A 17280-nucleotide genomic window follows, 5' to 3' on the forward strand; every position below is an offset into this window, starting at 1 on the left:
TTTAAAAAGAGGCAGTACCGTGTGCTCAGCCCCTTTTTATCCATCCCCTTTCCCTCCATTGGCACGCAACCCTCAAATGGCCAAAGGTTTCCCTTTCCCTCCCTCCTTGGTTAAACAAGTTGGTTAAACAGCTCGAGGTGATGGAGTGATAAGCACCCACTGACAGAGTCGCTCGGGTTGCAGGGCCAGCGTAAGTCCGCTTTTAAAACTGCCGGCCATAGCTGCAGCTACGGGAGGGGACTCTAGCAAGGGCCTGGAACAAGGAACAGGGCTCCACTCCTGCATGGGATTCGGGCTTCCCCCAGGCAGATGCTCTGTTGCTGCTTTCCTGTCTCTCCCTTCTCCAGGTGGAAGGGGACGGTTAGCCAGTGTTCCCTGCAAGCTGAGCTCTTGGGCGGCCAGCCAGGAGACATTCAAATGCTGCCCAGTTTGCTAGCCGGTAGCATGTGTTTCTAGTGGTGGTGCATGTGGTGTACTGGGTGTAGACATAGATCTTGTTGTTATAGTAACTGCGTTAGGTCACTGGGGGTCAGCCCAGCTGGTTTGGGTTTTTTCTAGCTAGCTCCGTGCTATGCAATAAAATGGACACTTGCAACTACTCAAGCTCTCTGTATTTCCACTGATTTCTTCCCATGCTGTGAAACTCCACGTGACGTAACAGTGCACATCCGTGCATGCCTTGGTGCACATAACAAAATGTATTCCGCACAGGAGTGGGGGAAAAAGTAGAGGCATTATTGCTGCTAGCTCCTTACTGAAACTCAGTGAAAGGCAGGGGAAATGAGAGATCAAAATCCTGAGACTGACAGTCCCCAGGAACAACGGGGAGAGGCTAAAGTCCCAGTTCAGCCTGACTGGCAGAGCAGGGAGCCAGGAGGGAGCCAGGGTCGGCAGAGTGGGACTGAGCTAAGGAGAGAGCAGGGGCCCGCACTGAGCTGGGGAGCAGGGCTGGCCTCGGGGAGGGAGAAGGGGAGGCCGGGGTCAGGATCGGGGGCAGTGCGACTGGCCTCAGGGAGGAAGGGGGGGTCAGGGGCAGCATGACTGGCCTCGGGGAGGGAGAAGGGGGGGCCAGGGTCAGGATCTGGCCCTTCCCCCCCAGAGCTGCTTCCCATCCCCTCTTCCTTCCAGCCAGTTCCTGCCCCCCCCCAGCCAGTCCCTCTTCCTCCCTCCCCCCTGCCCAGGATCAAGTGTGTCCGTTTTTTGGGGGGAGGGTCTACCTCGCAACCCTACGAGTCAGACCTGGCGCAGGCACCAAGTGATGGGGACTGCCGGAACTTTGGGAACCTGAGTCTGCGGGGTGGGGGTTTGTGGCAGGTCAGGAGATGAAAGGGGAAGGCACCAAGGGTCAGGGTGTAGGAGAGAGACAAATGCCCAGGGGCCAAGTGGAGACAATGAGGAAAAGGGCAGGAGGGGAGGTGTCAGTGAGGGAGGGGACAGGATGATGCTAGGAGAGGAGAGGGGAAGGGCTTTGGGGGCTAGAGGGGAGAAGGGGAGGTGCTGGGAGAAGGCTTGAAAGAAGGGGTGGGCATGAGGAAGGCGGAGATGGAGCAAGGCACGTGTAAAGGCACAGGGGCATGAGGGGAACGGGGGCAGAGGGTGGTGAGGGAGTGGGCAAAGTGGGTAGGGGCAGTGAGGGAAGGGGGAGGCACCAAGAGGGTGCAAGGGTAAGGGAAGGTGCAGGTGCCAGGGAGTCCGGGGGTGAAGCAGAAGGGCAGACACCTGCAGGGGAGGGACCAGCAGCAGAGGAGAGAGGCAGGACAGGTGTGTAGAGGGAGGTGTTAGAAGAGGGGATGAGGAGGGGTAGCTCACATGGTCAGAGTGGGGCTACTGGAGGAGTGGGCACAGGGGGAGAGAGAAAGGCTGCTGGAGGGGGCAGGTCTCGGGAAGGCCGAGGGCCGTGAGAAGGGCAGGAGTCAGGACAGCAGAGGTGGGTGAGAGATTGGGGGGCAGCAGGCACCAGGGGAGCTGATGGAGGAAGGGAAGGAGACAGGGCAGCAGAGGGGACAGGTAAGTGGTTCATAAGATATTTATGAATAACTTGGGTGCCACACTGACACATCCAAACAAGCCACAAACTCAGTACTGGTGCACAACACAAAATGTATTGTGCTCATGGGAGGAAACTCTTAGAGGGAACACTTCCCCCAGCCTCCCCACCCCCCGAGTTAATGTCTCACACGTTGGGTTAATGCAATTGCAGGATCGTTGCACGGGGGGGTTGGTGAGGGCCAAACTAATCCCTATTGGTAAGAGGATGGTGGGAAAAGTCCTTGGGGGGGGGGGAGGTCACATGACACCTTTTATTTCTGGTCATGTGTCCATATTGCCCTGAAAGTGTTACCTCCAGAGGCGTGGCTAATGGGAGTCAGGGGGCGTGGCTAATGGGGGTCAGGGGGCGTGGCTAATGGGGGTCAAAGAGTACATTTAAAAACATTCTTTGGGTGCACACCCTAATGAAATGTGCTGCGCACGCCAATGGGCAGAGAGCAGATCCAGTCCTGGGAGCAGGGCTGCAGCCACAGAGTTGTAGACGCCACCCAGAAAGCAGATCCACATGCTGGGAGCAGGCCTGCAGCCACAGAGTTATAGACGCCGCCCAGAGAGCAGATCCGCATGCTGGGAGCAGGCCTGCAGCTGTAACCCACCCACCTGATGTGGGTCACTATCCTATGGAGTGGCACTGAGACCACTTCCAGCAAGCAATTATTACAAGGGAGCTCTTCAGCCTATGCTGAGAGGCAACTGACTTATAACTCAAGCTGTAGCAGCTCCTGCCCTAAGCTCCAAAAGTCCCAGGTTCTAATCCACCTGGTGGCAGTTGCACAGCCATGGAAGCAGAGGGGCCAGGGAACCCTCTGTACAGGACTCCCCCCCTTCCCCCCCATACACACCCTTGCTTTCTGGAATCAGCCACCTACGTGAATAAAGCTGGAAGCCCCCATGCCTATAGCTGTGCACCTTTGCTTTCAATAGCTACAGCCATTCTAAAGTGCCCAGATCTCACAACAGAAAGGAGACGTCCCAATGAGCTGCTAAGCTGTGCTGCCTGCCACGGACAAGTAGCTCCAAGAGGAGCAAGTGCTGTTGACTCTGGAGCCTAATGATGGTGGTGTCTTCCAGCCATTTTCAGATTAGTACAGCTGTGAACCAGGTGCCAGCTGGCCATAGGGTCCCATAGACCTGGCTTGTGCAGCCTAACCTGATAACCAAGCAGTCCATCCATTACTAGCCAGCCGATTACCTTGGGCATGGGAGACCATCGCACTCGTAATTCCTGGGGCCTTCACGCACTGACAGGGCTTGACTTGATCGGCCAGCTAGGGAGAAAGAAATAAACAGAAGGCAGAGGAGTCACCAAGAGATCAGAAGACCAGCACGATGCCTTATAGGCCGTTCAGCTGTGAAGAGTCACCAAGACAGGGCAGGGCAGGTGATGCTAACCTGAGTTAGTCCATTAGCTGCGGCTAGGCTGGGCCACGAGAGGAGAGACAGGCAGTAAATCTGCAGCTGTCAGACCATAAGGAGGACACGGAGGTTTCGAAACCAGCTCAGAGAACAGGGCTGGGTAAGATGCAACCTACCAAACACTGTGATCTGGCCGCTTTCTGTTTAGATCCTGCTGCCCATGCCGCCGAATTCTAAGTGGGGACTCAGGCAGCAGGATCCAATTTTAAATGATTCACGGCTCATGGTTACAGCAGGAGCAGGAGCCACGAGCCCTTTAAAAAGCTGTAGCCACGCTGGACAGCTGCCAGTAGTGGCAAATCTGTGAGCTCTTTTCTGTGCTTTTAATTGAAAGCCTCAGCCACGGAGAACTCTGAGGGTGGGCTAGTCCACAACACCGCCCCTTCTGCCTCAGGCTCCGCCCCTTCTGTGGGTGGAGCCGGCCTATGACCCCATACCAAAATCCATTAAGTGGCCCCCTTCTGAAAATTATCGCCCAGCCCTGTCACAGAATCATAGAAAAGTCTGAGTGGAAGGGACCATGATAGGTCCAGTGTTTCGCAAACTTTTTTTATAATGTACCCCCTTTAAAAAAAATTTGTAAGTACCCCCAGTACCTACAGTTTTCAGACACACACAATTTTTTTCTACCGTTGCAACACATTTGTTTAAACAACTGCATCGTAGCCGGGCGGGCGATGGCATTTTTGGGTGTAAAAGGTACAAAAAGAATAAAGCGCTGTCAAACTGAAAACTAAAATTCAGTTTTCTCCAAATTTCAGTTGTGTTGACGTGTCCCCCAGACATCTCTTGAGTACCTTTAAGGGGACTCGTACCACTGGTCGAGAAGCACTGATCTAGTCCACCCCTGCACCGAGACAGGACCAAGCATGTTTGTCTCACCTCTTGGCTCCTAGGACACGGCTTGAACTAACGCACTTGGAAAGACATTATCGTATATACGCCCAAAGTGCTTCGTCTCAGTGTATTACCATAAAATCTAACTGACCAAGCTCTGACCTTTCATTTCCCTCTCACTTGGCCAGCCACAGCCTCACAAGCCTTCGGCATCGATCTCAAAGCCTTCGTCACGCTTTTACACACCTGTGCTGACACGCTTGTGAGCCAGGCACACTTGTGCGACACGTCCCAAAGCACTTGCTCCAGGGCATTACATCGCACTTGCCTGCCTTTGATGGACAGGGAAAGGGAGACCTGAAAGGCCTCTCCAAGGTCACCAGCGCGAGAGTGAGCGCAGAATTGAGGAGCAAGGGTCTAACACACAACTCTGTGCCTTAGTCACTAGGTGGCATTAGATTAGAACCCGGGAGTTCTTACACCCAACCCCCTGCCCCCTCCACTAGGCCATGCTGCTGGCCTCCCGCCTCTCCCCCAGGGCTTGGAGACAGACGGGAGGCTGGAGCCAGCCTGCGCAGAAGGGGCTGTAACGCTTACAGCTCGTTCATGACACTGCCCCTGCGCAGCCCCTCTCAGATCCACACTCGGAACCCACAAGAAACACCCCAAGAGCAGAGATGAAACCGCCACTCACCTGCAGCCCAGCTTCCAGGAAGGGCAAAGCAAAAGCGGAGCTCGCGGATTCCAGCCCAGCCTGGCACCTGCTTCCTGAACTTTGGCCCCTTTCCTCCAAGATAGCAGGAGGCTGCTCTGGGCCTTTTGTGCCCACGACGGGGCAGAAAAGCAAACTCAGCTGTTGGTTCCATCTTGCGGGCAGAGCCCCGGCAGACAGTGGCAGGCGGAGGTATCGACTGACCCTCCAACGCAGGATATTCCCCCCACACCTGGATTCGCTTCCTAGTCATCCCCATCTCCCTGCACGATCCTTGTTTCTCAACCCGCCGGTCCGAGAAATTGTCAGAGCAGGTTGATCCCGACCTTGCCAAGGGCTTAGGTTACATCACAAGGCTTTGCCGCCACAGCTGGCTTGGCTTGGGTGAGTGGCAAAAGCCCCCCCCCCCCCGCTGGCACAGCTATTCTGGCAAAGCCGCCAGGGCAAATGGCAACTCTGCCGAAAAGCATCTGCTGGCTTTAAGCTCCCTGCGAGCTGTTCTCATCGCTCAGCCATCACCACCACTGCCCTGCCTCTGTCCTGCTCCTCATCCCCGCCCCCACTCCTATCCCCGGCTCTCCTCCATCTCCTCCCCCTTCCCTTCTCCTGCCCCTCCCCATTTCCACCTGCCCTGCCCATCCCCGTCCTCTCCCTCCCCCCGTCTGTCCCCCTCTTATGTGAGGGCTTTGCTGGAAACGCCCCTCCCCCCAAGCCAGGGAGATCTCCCCTCCGGGAACAATTCAGCCCCCCATCTCGCTCCCTCCACTCCACAGTATTTCCTCCATTCCCCACAGTTGAAAATTGAGCTCCCCCATCCCCTCAGGTGACAGTCGGGCTCCCCCATACGCAGCTGCCTAGGTAGGCACCTCCGCAGCCAGAGCCTGCCCCTGGCGCCCACGTCCCCTCCCCGACTGCCTGTCCCAGGCGACCACCTGAACCTGCGTCCCCCATTCCCTCAGATCACAGCTCCCTCCCTGACCCTGCACCCCCCGACACCCCTCCCCCAGGCCAGACTCCTCTCTGGCACCCGCACCCCCTCCCCCAAACCCTCTGCTCCCCCTTCACCCAGGTCACAGCTCCCTCCCTGACCCTGCACCCCTCTAGAGCCCCTCCCCCAGGCCAGAGTCCTCTCCTGCGCCCATACCCCCTCCTGGACCCTGCACCCCTATCCACCGCCCCAGATCATACCCCCCCCCTGCACCCAGGCTCCACCCCTAAGCTCCCTTCTGCACCCAACCACCCCGTCCCAGACCCCAAAGCCCTCGGTAGAAATGTGGCCCTTGATCAGTTGCCAAAATGGCCCCCCCATTACAAATTATTGACCAAGCCTGATCCAAATGTTTTTTGAAACATTGTTTAATGAGAATGTAAATACAATTCAATACAATTGGGAGGGTTGGGGGGAGGGGGACGCAGCTGCTGGCTCCTCAGCTCTTGCTGCTCTCACTGGGTGTCTTCCTGCTGCAAGGGAAGCAGAATCCGTCACATTCATCCCTGGGGACTCAGGGGAACTGGCCCCCCAGCATTTCCACCCTCCTCCCCCCTGCTCTCTGGTCACCCCCCGTCAGGCCCGCAGGGTGAGCTCCTGACCCCCCCCCCCCCCAGAGCTCCTGACACCTCGGCCCCCTCCCGCCTCCTAGGACAGTTTCTGTGTTCAGAGCCTCCCCCACCCCCAGGGACGCTCGCAGGGGCAGGAGGGATTCTGCCAGCAGGGACGTGGGGTGGGGGCAGCCTGAGGAAAGGGGCGGGGGACTCCCTGAGGGGATGGGAAGGAGACCCTGGCCCTGCCCCACTCTCCTGATCTGCTCCGGCTGCTCACCATGTATTCCAGGAGCTGATGGGCCTGCCCATGCAGGGCGTGGGCCAGGACCAGCCCGGCCTGGCTGGGGCGCCGCAGGGGGGAGCGGGCAGCGAGCAGAGCCTTGTCCAAAAAGCAGTTCTCCTGCTCTGGTGTAAAGAGCTGCCCAAAGACCTGAAATCAAGAGCACAGGAGGTTTCAGCTGACGGCCCAGAGCCCGGCCCCAACTCCTGGGGCTAAAACAGCTTCCTCCTCCCCCAAACTCCCTTCCAGACCCTGCACCCAGACGCTCTCCTCACCCGGCACCCCAACCCCTGCCCCAGGTCACAGCTTCCTCCTGCCCCCAAGACCCTCCTACCCCCACGAGGGCCCCAGCCAGCCCCACCCCCGAGCCCTGCCCTGCCCTGCCAGCGCGTCCTTACCTCTCCCACCCTCACGCTGTTGCTGTGAGCCAGGACCCATCTTTCTTTGTAGTAGTGTCTGCACCACAGGTCCTCTGCCTGGTGGATGTTGAGGCCTGCAAGAGACACAACAGGGTCATTCTGCTGGCAGGTCTGAGCCCTTCCCCTCCCACGGGTCCCTGCAGGCATCCCTGGGCAAATGGAGGGGCACAGGGGGCAGAAGGGGAACACAGAGGGACGCATCCCCCCTTGGGCCAGTCTGGGGGAAAAGGGCTGGGTCCCCTCCCCCCGCCGCCGGCACCCTCAGGGTGTCCCTGGGGCCCAGGTCCCGGCTGGGTTCCTTACCCCTGTGGTGCAGGAGGAGTTGATACAGGCTGTGCACCCCCTCCCGGGCCAGCCGGCTGACGTCTTCGGATGGGTCCGAAATAAAAAGGCCCAGCTGGGCCACGTGGTGACCCATCCTCGGCCAGTCGGCGGAGTTCTGAGGGGAGAGAAGAGGGGGGGTCCCTCAGCATCCTGGGGCTGCACGTCCCATGCAAACGGCCGCCGAGGCGGGCCTGAGCTCGGGGGACGGACAGAGACACCTCCCGGGGCGGGGCGGGGCCGGCCTTGCGAGGAGACAACCCTGAGCAATGGCCCCGACTGAAGGGTCACTCCGGGGGTGGAACAAGGGGATCCACTGACGGCCACTCCCCAGTCCCCAGGCCCAGTCCCTCAAGAGCCCCCCTGAAGGGCCCAGGGTCGCCCCTCCCCGGGGAAAGGAGAACGCGGCCCATTCCCGGCCCATTCCCGGCCCTGCCTCTGCCTCCCGGGGACGCTCCCAGCCCCGCGCCCTGCAGCCCCAGACCCCCCGGCTCCGAGGTCACTTACGTCAAACCCCGGGAGGGTGGTGGCGACTCCCAGCAGGGCCGTGGTGCTGCCAAGGGCCCTGGCTCGCTCCTGGGGCAGGCGGGACTCCAGCCACGGGCTCAGGTGCTGGGGGGGAAAGAGGCCGGTCAGGACCCGTAGGGAGGTGCCGGTTCTGGGCAGAGCCTGGGGTTCCTCTCGGACTGTGCCCCCCCCAGCCACTGACACTGCTCCTCTCTCGCCCCCCCCCCCCCGAGGAAGCAGGGACAATGGCCCCGTCCCCCCCACGGGGCTCACCTCCATTATGAGCTGCAGCCGGGCGGTGTCTGGGGACTCGGCGAGGAGGCTCGCCAGTAGGGCCTGGAGGTCGTAGGGAAGGGCCCGGATGAACTGCTGCAAGACAAGGGGGAGCCCTGGGTCAGAGGGGGGTTGGGGAATCCAGGCCACCCTCTGGCTCCGGGGTCCAGCCTAGAGCAGGGTCTGAGCCGCCTCGCAGAGCAGGGAGGAGCCCAGGCTGGGCATGGAAGGGACGGGCCCCCCGGGAAAGCAACGGGAACCCTGGAGGGAAGGATCCAAACCTGCAGCTTCTTCCCTCCCTCTGCCACCCCCCCCCCCCCCCCACTCCTCTCTGGAGCTCCAGCCCAGCCCGGGAGCAGGGCCCGGAGGGACGTACCTGAGTGTGGATGGGCTCCTGCTGCCAGTCCCCAGACACAGTCTGTCCTACGGCCGCCGTCAGCAGGGGGCTCAGGAGCTGGGCCCGCAGGGGAGGCTGCAAGGTGCTGGCAGGAGAGAGGGGCAGAGACTGTTAATTCAGCAGCAGGAGACAGAGACTTTCCCACTCCCTGGCCAGGGGATCTGCTCTGGGGGGAGTCGGCGGGGGGGGGGGGGGGTCGGTACCTGAGGCTGCAGGCGGCGTTGAGGCAGTCGGCCAAGACCAGCGGGGGGGGCGAGTCCTCCATGATCTCCTGGGAGACCCAAGGAGACAAAGGGGCGTGTGAGGCTGGGCCCCCAAGAGACGCTCACACGGCCAGCGCCCCCACCCAGCAGGATCCAACCCCACTGCCTCCCGCTGCCCTGTAGCCCCCCTGCCCGACACAGGGCCCCTCCCAGCACCCCCCTCCCAAACCGGGACCAGCTCAATCCTTGTCCCCAGGCCGTCTCCTGCCCCTCCCTGCCCTGGTGACCAGCCTCTGAACCTCCTCATCCCTGCTCCCCAGGCGCATCCCCAGCAGCCCGCTCGGCTCCCTTCCAGCCCCCCATGGCCCGGGGAGACCCCTCCCTGTCCCGAATCCCCCTTCCTGTCCGGCACCCCAGACCTGCCCCATTTCTCTGTCCCTCCCTCCTCCAGCATCCCCACCCACCCTCCCCATGTCCACCTCCAGCCCTCCTGGCTCCACCCATCCCGTTTCCAGCACCCCCACCCGCCGCCATGGCCCAGGCAGACCCGCGTCCACCCCACGTATCCCCTCCCCTCCTCCCGGCCGCCGCGACTCGCTTACAACGATCCTGGCCATCATGGTGTCCTTGCAGCAGCGCGGCGCCAGGGTGTCCTCGCCCCTTTGGAGGGCGGCGAGGCAGGCGAGGGGGATGGCCAAGAGGAACCGCTGCAGGGCGGCTGGGCTCTGCGCCCCAGAGAGAGTCTGTGAGCCTGGGGCCTGCCTGCCCCCCACGGACAGCTGCAGGGCTCAGGCCTCCCAGGAGTGGAGGTGGGAGCTTCCGGTTGTCCAAGCATCCGCACTCCCCCCCAACTGCTGCCTCAGGCTTCTGGGGGCCCAGCTGGTGCATGACAAGAGCCCCCAGCTTGGGGGGCCCAGGTCATGCAGGAGAAGGGGCCCCAGGGGGATCCCCAGGGACAAGCCCCTCCCGGAGGGGGGGGGGACGTGCTGGGAAGGGGCCGGACAATCTCGGGTCCCCCCCGTGTGGAGAAGGTTCCTACCGTGTCCCGGGTGTGGAGCTGCTCTTCGATGTCATAGATGGCCCCTTCCTCCACCCGGGAGTCCACCCACTCCTGGCAGAGCTCCGCCGAGGCGCAGGGGGGCTCTGTGCGGGAGGGAAGGGACCAGGGTGACTCCAGCGGGCAGCAGGGGTCACGCGCCCCCATGTCAGGGACCCAGGGCAGGTTGGGCCCCACACGCCCCTCGTAGGGACCCATCCCCCTGCCACCCTCACATCTGCCAACGCCCTCAGCAGAGCCCCCACCAGGAACAAGAGAGCCAAGCAGCCCCCGCCCCCATCCATTGCCCAGGGTGCGGGGCAGACACTGGGGCTGCCCCCCCGGGTAGTGGGTGAGCCCCTGGGCCCAGCGTGTTCACGGCCCCTCACCTGGGTCTGAGCGGCTGCAGGAGGTGGCCCGGCTGCAGCTGGAGGCCCAGGCGCTGCTGCTGACGGACCTGGACCCACAGCTGCAGGGGCTGGTGCGGGGAGCGACGGGCTGGGGGCTCCCGGAGACTGGCAGGTCCCCGGGGGCCGGGCAGGGCGATGCCCCCTGGTGGTAATGGGGGCTGGGCTCCCGGGGCAGGTGTTTCTCTCCACAGAGGAGGCCCCGGAGCCACCCTACCCGGCTTCCCCGCTGGGCTGGGTCCCGCCTGCCCAGCCGCCTCTGGAGCCAGGTCCGGGGGGGCCTGGCCGGTGGGCGAGTCGCCCCGAGCTGGTGGGATCCAGCTTCCCCGCCCGCGGGGACGGAGAAGCTGCTCCCCACCGGCCCTGGGGCCATCTTCAGGGCTTTCTTGAACCACAGCCGAAAACGTTTGGCCATGCTGCAAATGAGGGGAGCAAAGGGGAGCTTGGGGCGCAGCCTGATGAACGAAATCCAGGGGTTCCAGCTCCCCAGAGCGACTGCCCCCAGCCCCCAAATGGCCCCTTGCTTATCGGTTCGGTCTTGCACAGGCACTGCAAGGACCTGAGGGTATGTCTACACTACCCCGCTAGTTCGAACTAGGAGGGTAATGTAGGCATACCGCACTTGCAAATGAAGCCCGGGATTTGAATTTCCCGGGCTTCATTTGCATAAGCGGGGAGCCGCCATTTTTAAAACCCCGCTCGTTCGAACCCCGTGCAGCGCGGCTACACGGGGCACGAACTAGGTAGTTTGAACTAGGCTTCCTAGTTCAAACTACCGTTACTCCTCATTCCACGAGTCTCCTGCCCATCAACAGCCCCTTCTTGGCCAATCAGGGGAGAATCTAAGGTGTGGGGGGTGGAGCGTTCTCCCCAAAGACACCGGCATAGACTTGTTCCAGCCCCACCTCCCCAGTCCCCACAATGGGGGCTGCATCCCCCACCCCACGGCTCCTGCAAACCACCCCCCGTCCTTCAGCTAGTCTGTTGGGTCCCAAGCTGGGGGAGGCAGCAAGGGAAGGTCACAGAGGAGGCAAGAACAGAGCAGAAATGTGGGGGGATGGAGGAAAAGGGAAACCAACCAGGAGAAAGCCCCAGTGGCGCTAAGGACGCAGCCCAGGTGAGGAATCACCTTCTGGCCCTTGACCGAGGGCTGGGCCTGCCTGGAACCCAGCCGGCCCCGGGCGGGATCCAACCCCTGGGGGCTCTTACCTTCGTCACAAAGGTGTCGGGATGTGGAACTCACAGAACGCGAAGGAACCGTGAGGAGGAGACGCACCAGAGCTAAAGCAACCGGGGGTCTCCAAAGTCCCCTGGGCCCGCCCCCCGCTTTTATCAGCCTGAGATGTGGGTCCCTCTGTGAGGTCACCACCTCCCCACCTGCTCTTTGCCTTATATGCTGAGGGCTGCCCAAAGCCCCTGTGAGGTCACCGCCCCCCCCCCTCACCCTGCCAGGCAAATGTCCTGCCTCTGGCCACCCCCCTGGGAAGTTTGAGCCATTACTAGGGGTCCCTCCCCCTCCCTCATAGGCTGCTCCCTGCCCTACACTGCAGGCTTCTTGCACGAGAGCTGTTTCACGCCGGAGTTCTTGCGCAAAAGGTCTCGTGCAAGAGTGCCTCCACCCTGCAATGGGCTTTTGCACAAGAGCGTCCATGGCAGTGTGAACGCTCTCTTGTGCAAGAAAGCTCTGATGGTCATTTTAGCCATAAAAGTGTCTTGCTCAAGAAGCCCCTGGTGCCCGTCCACGCTGCCTTCTTGCACAACAGCTCTTGCACAAAGGGGGCTTAGTCATCGTCGGGAGAGGAATAACTCCTGTGCAAGGAGCCCTGTTCTCTGATGCTTTACTGCAAATTTACTTCTGCAAGAACACACGTAGAGTGTAGACGCGCCACAAGTTTTTTCGCAAGAACACGCAAAAACAAGCCATGTGGATGTTTTCTTTTTAGGCAAAAGCCCCTTTTTGCACAAGATCGGTCGGCCTTTTTGCAGGCATAGGGATCTTGTGGGAAAAGGGGGTTTTTTGCACAAAAAGTAAACATCCACACGGCTTGGTTTTGCGCACAAACCCCGAGCACAAAAACGGATCGGCAGAAAATATGCAAATGACATTGCGTGTCATAGAGTCCCTCGTTAGCATATTTGTTGCCAAAAAAACTCGTTGTGTAGACGTAGCCTAGGAGAGAAGCGATCTCAGACACAAAGCCCTTCAGTAAGAGGGCATAGCCCTGGGGCGTGGTAGGAGACGTACGGCAGACATGGGAGGTCACTCTCCTAGCTATTTGGCACGGAGGAGGCCTCAGCTGGAGCACTGTGTCCAGATCTCAGGGCCATGCTTTAGGAGAGAGAGTCCAGAGGGGAACTATGAAAAGGGATTAGGGACGTTAGATATTCACTGAGTAGTCAATTAACCTCATGATTTCTTATCGGTTACTTGACTTTTCGATAGTCCCCAGGGGCCAGCTGTCTCAGTCCTGGCTCGCGCTGGGTGCGGGACCTACCCCCTCTGCGGCTCTGCATTTACAGTGTGTTAGGAGCCAGGCAGGCAGGCAGCCTCGCTCAGTTCCAGTTTGCACCAGGTCCAGAAGCTCAGACCCAGCCCCCAGGCAAGGGCTGCTGCCAGCTTGTGCTGCTGCCTCTGATACAGAGGCAGCAGTACGGAGTGCCAGGAGGGAACTGGTCTAAAAAGCACCTCCCCTTGCGACCTGGCTGCCTGTCATCCCACGCTGCTGCCTCCGTTTTTGGTGAGAGAGAGCCGCCTGTCTTGAGACACCGGTGGGGAGTCGGATTTTCAAAAGGCAGGTCTCTGTCCTTTGTGAGCCTTCCAAAGCGCTTCGGTGGGGGAAGGCGGCAGGAAGGCGGACGACACTCAGGAATTGTAGCACCCAAATCCACGGAGTGTTTCGCCAGCACCTCCTTCAACAGAGCCCAATCCCTGACAGGCTTTTAGGCAAGATAGATCATTTGAAAAAATGACAGACACAGGGTTTTCCGTCACCGCTCTCCCTTTCTTTTATTTCCCTGGGCTAACTGGCTTGTTCCTCTTTGGCTAAGGATGGAAGGGTATGTCTACACTACAATGTTAGTTCAAACTAACGGACGTTAGTTCGAACTAACATTCATAGCCGCTACACTAGCGCTCCGCTAGTTCGAATTTGAATCGAACTAGCGGAGCGCTTAGTTCGAACTAGGAAAACCTCATTTTACGAGGCTTAAGCCTAGTTCGAACTTACTAGTTCGAATTAAGGGCTGTGTAGCCCCTTAATTCAAACGAGTGGGAGGCTAGCCCTCCCCAGGTTTCCCTGGTGGCCACTCTGGCCAACACCAGGGAAACTCTATGCCCCCCTCCCGGCCCCGGACCTCTTAAAGGGGCACGGGCTGGCTACGGTGCCCGTGCCAGGTGCAAGCCTGCCAGCACCCAGCCATCATACCCTGCACCTGGCACGGCACAGAGCCACCCACCCGATGTCCCCCAGCCCACCCCCTCTTCCCGGGACCAAGCTGGCGGCTCCCGGAAGCTTGCCCGGGACCGCAAGAGGCGGGTACATTCCTGGGCTAGTGCGGACATCGTGGACCTCGTCCACGATCTCCGCACTAGGCACAGGAAAGTGGCCATCTAGGGCAGGAGAGCTGCCAGCCTGGCCACCCAGGAGCAGGTTTGCATGAAAATCAAGGGGGTCCACTGAGACCCCCGACCCTGAGCCCTGAGCTTACAATGGCCGTCCTGGGTCAGACCAAAGGTCCATCTAGCCCGGTAGCCTGTCTGCCGACAGCGGCCAACCCTAGGGACCGTGGAGGGGATGGACCAAAGACAGTGACCAAGCCATTTGTCTCGTGCCATCCCTCTCCAGCCTTGCACAAACTTTGGGCAGGGACACCACTCCTACCCCCTGGCTAAGACTACTCCATGGACCCAACCTCCATGACTTGATCTCACTTCCCTTTAAACTCTGTTCTAGTTGTAGCCTTCACAGCCTCCTGCAGCAAGGAGTTCCACCGGTTAACTATTTGCTTTGTCAAGAAGAACAACTTTCTCTTACTAGTTTCAAGCCTGCTACCCAGTCCTTTCCTTTGGTGTCCTCTAGTCCTTCTTTATGGGAACTCATGAAGAACTTTTCTGAATGCACCCTCTCCACCCAACCCCTGCTTTTAGAGACCTCTAGCCTGTCCCCCCTCCGTCTCCTCTTTTCTAAGCTGAACAGTCCCAGTCTCTGTAGCCTCTCTTCATCTGGGACCTGTTCCCAACCCCTGATCATGTTAGTTGCCCTCCCCTCTCCCAGCCTTAATCTTCCCCTCTCCCACCTCCTTTTCCCAGTCTCCCCCAGTTTTGTTCAATAAAGACAGAGTCAATGTTGGAAGAAACGTTATCTTTATTTTGTACATCAATAAGAAGGGGGGCTAGGGAAGGGTAAATGGAAGGAGGTGAGGGAGGAATGGGGTACGAGCCCCCGATGGGGAGGACTGGGCTGGCCCTGCAGGCTTCTGGGGGTGGAAGCTCTCCTGCAGCCCCCCGATTACCCCCTCTCCCCAGATGGCAGCCTGCGGCAAGTGCAGCCGGGCTGATGGCTGAGTGGTGTGATGTGCCCAGTGTGGGTACTCCGGGCACTCCAAGCCAGGACTGGTTTGCAAGCGGGGCACCCCTGAGAACTGTCTGTCCGGGGTGGGGGTCGGGACCCTTTAAGCGCAGCCCTCGGCTAGCCTGAGACTGCATCTCCACGCTCTAAGTCCTCCTCTGATGCCCTGCTGGCACTGCTTCCGGCCATCCTTAAGCCCTGTTCAGAGTCCACTCAATGTGGACTTGCTAGTTCGAATTAGCAAAACTAGTTTTTAGTTCTAGACGCGTTAGTTCGAATTAGCTTAGTTCGAACTAGCGCTGTAGTGTAGACATACCCGAAGAGAGGAGCCAGCAGGGGTAGAATGAATTGTGTACCAGGTCCTGGAAACAAGAGCATCTCCTCCAGATCACCCATCCACACCTGAACTGTTTAAAAGCTTGGCTGCCAATAAAGACACCTTAGCTCAGCAAATGCCAAGCCAGGCACCTGTGTTTGGACACGAGGGGTGCACAGGGATGTGAGAACCAGGAAGGCTGATCTGTGAATTCACCCCCAACTGTCCCAGTACAAGACAGACGCTTGCGCCAACCAGCAGGGGTCACTGCTCCTCCGGTTTGGCTTGGACAAAGGTGCCCATCTGTTTGGTGTTGGCGTCTCGGAGCTGCGCCAGCTGCCTCTGGCCACGGCGGAGCAGATACTCGATGTGCATCACGTCGGCCCGGGGGATGCTGGCGTTCTTCCGGAACTCAGCCTGGATGCGAGGCAGGAATCCCGGCTTCTCCCGGCCGGTGCGCAGGAACTGCCTGTATAGGCTCAGGACGTGCTTCTGCAGCTTGCTATGCCGGGCCATGGTGCGCCTGGGGAGCCCTCCCAGGCCACGGGGGGGCCAGCGCCACGAGGCAGGGGCTGGAAGTGAACAGAGGCGGAGATGTTAGAGCAGCATCTCATTCCCAGACGCGCCTGTGCAGGCATTTCCATGCACTTTTCACCCCCACCTGCTTGGGTTACCAGATGGTTTAAAAAAAATACCGAACAGCAGGGGCCGGGGGGGGGGGGGGGGGGAGGAGGGACTGGCTGGAAGAGAGGGGGTGGGGGGGAACCGGCCGCCGGGAAGCAGGGCTGGCTGGGAGGGGGCTGGAGGGAGCGGGGCTGGCCGGGGGGCAACCAGCCGTCGGGAAGCGGGTCTAGTTGGGTTGAGGACCAAGAGGTGGGGGAACCGGCCGGCAGCGCTGCAGAGATGTACCAGAGCCTGGGTCGGATTCATCTTTGGTGGGCCCTGGCTCCTAGACCATAGACACACTCCCCCCCCCCACCCCCCCGGAGGCCCTAGGGAAAATGGCACCCCGGCCCTGTGGACATGGTGCCCTCTCTGTTTCCCTTGGCCCCGTAGGCACTAAGCTCCACTCCTGCCGCCCAACTCCTACAAGGCCCGACGGATTTCTCTGTGGCCCCCGACCCAAAAAAGGATCCCCCCAGCCCTGTGTTAGGGGATACGAGGGAGTCTGGCTGGGACGTAAGTGCAAATAACTCTGCTCTTAGCAGCTCTGAACCGATGGGCTCTGCCCTGTGCCCCAACCAAGAACCCTAACATAAGAACGGCAGTACTGGGTAGCCTGTCTGCTGACACTTGTACCAGGTGCCCCAAAGAGGGTTGACCAAAGACAATGATCAAGCGATTTGTCTCCTGCCATCCTTCTCCAGCCTTCCACAAACAGAGGCCAGGGACACCATTTCTATCTCCTGGCTAATGGCCTTTTATGGACCTAACCTCCGTGAAATTATCTAGCTTCTCTTTAAATCCTGTTATAGTTCTAGCCTTCACAGTCTCCTCTGGCAAGGAGTTCCACAGGTTGACTACACGCTGTGTGAAGAAGAACTTTCTTTTATTAGTTTTAAACCTGCTACCCATTAACTTCATTTGGTGTCCTCTAGTTCTTCTATTATGGGAACTAATAAATCACTTTTCTTGATTCACCCTCTCCACACCACTCATGTTTTTATAGACCTCTATCATATCCCCCCTCAATCTCCTCTTTTCTAAACTGAAAAGTCCCATCGCTTTAACCTCTCTTCATATGGGACCCGTTTCAAACCCCTAATCATGTTAGTTGCCCTTTTCTGAACCCTTTCCAAGGCCAAAATATCTGTTTTGAGGTGAGGAGACCACATCTGTACACAGTATTCAAGATGTTGGTGTCCCATAGTTTTATACAGGGGCACCCTGAGTTACCAAACCACATGGCAGTGCCCATTAAAAACCCACCAGGACTTACCCAGCATTTATATGCAGAGGTCCCGCACCAGCAGCAATCTGCACTGGACAGGAAACCA

At 59.5% G+C, this 17280-nt stretch overlaps 1 long non-coding RNA gene across 1 annotated transcript; it reads right to left on the reverse strand.

Moving 5' to 3' along the window:
- Window positions 1–6357: 6357 nt before the first annotated feature.
- LOC149523241 (uncharacterized) lies at window positions 6358–10621 on the reverse strand. The gene is made up of 3 exons (XR_016347258.1): window positions 10382–10621; window positions 6834–6986; window positions 6358–6475 (listed from the first exon to the last, which is right to left on the reverse strand). It is a non-coding gene; the product is annotated as an uncharacterized LOC149523241 (long non-coding RNA).
- Between the last annotated feature and the right edge of the window lie 6659 nt (window positions 10622–17280).

The sequence above is a fragment of the Pelodiscus sinensis genome, chromosome 18, assembly GCF_052426305.1.
Source record: "Pelodiscus sinensis isolate ZL-2025 chromosome 18, ASM5242630v1, whole genome shotgun sequence".
Taxonomy (NCBI): Eukaryota; Metazoa; Chordata; order Testudines; family Trionychidae; genus Pelodiscus; species Pelodiscus sinensis.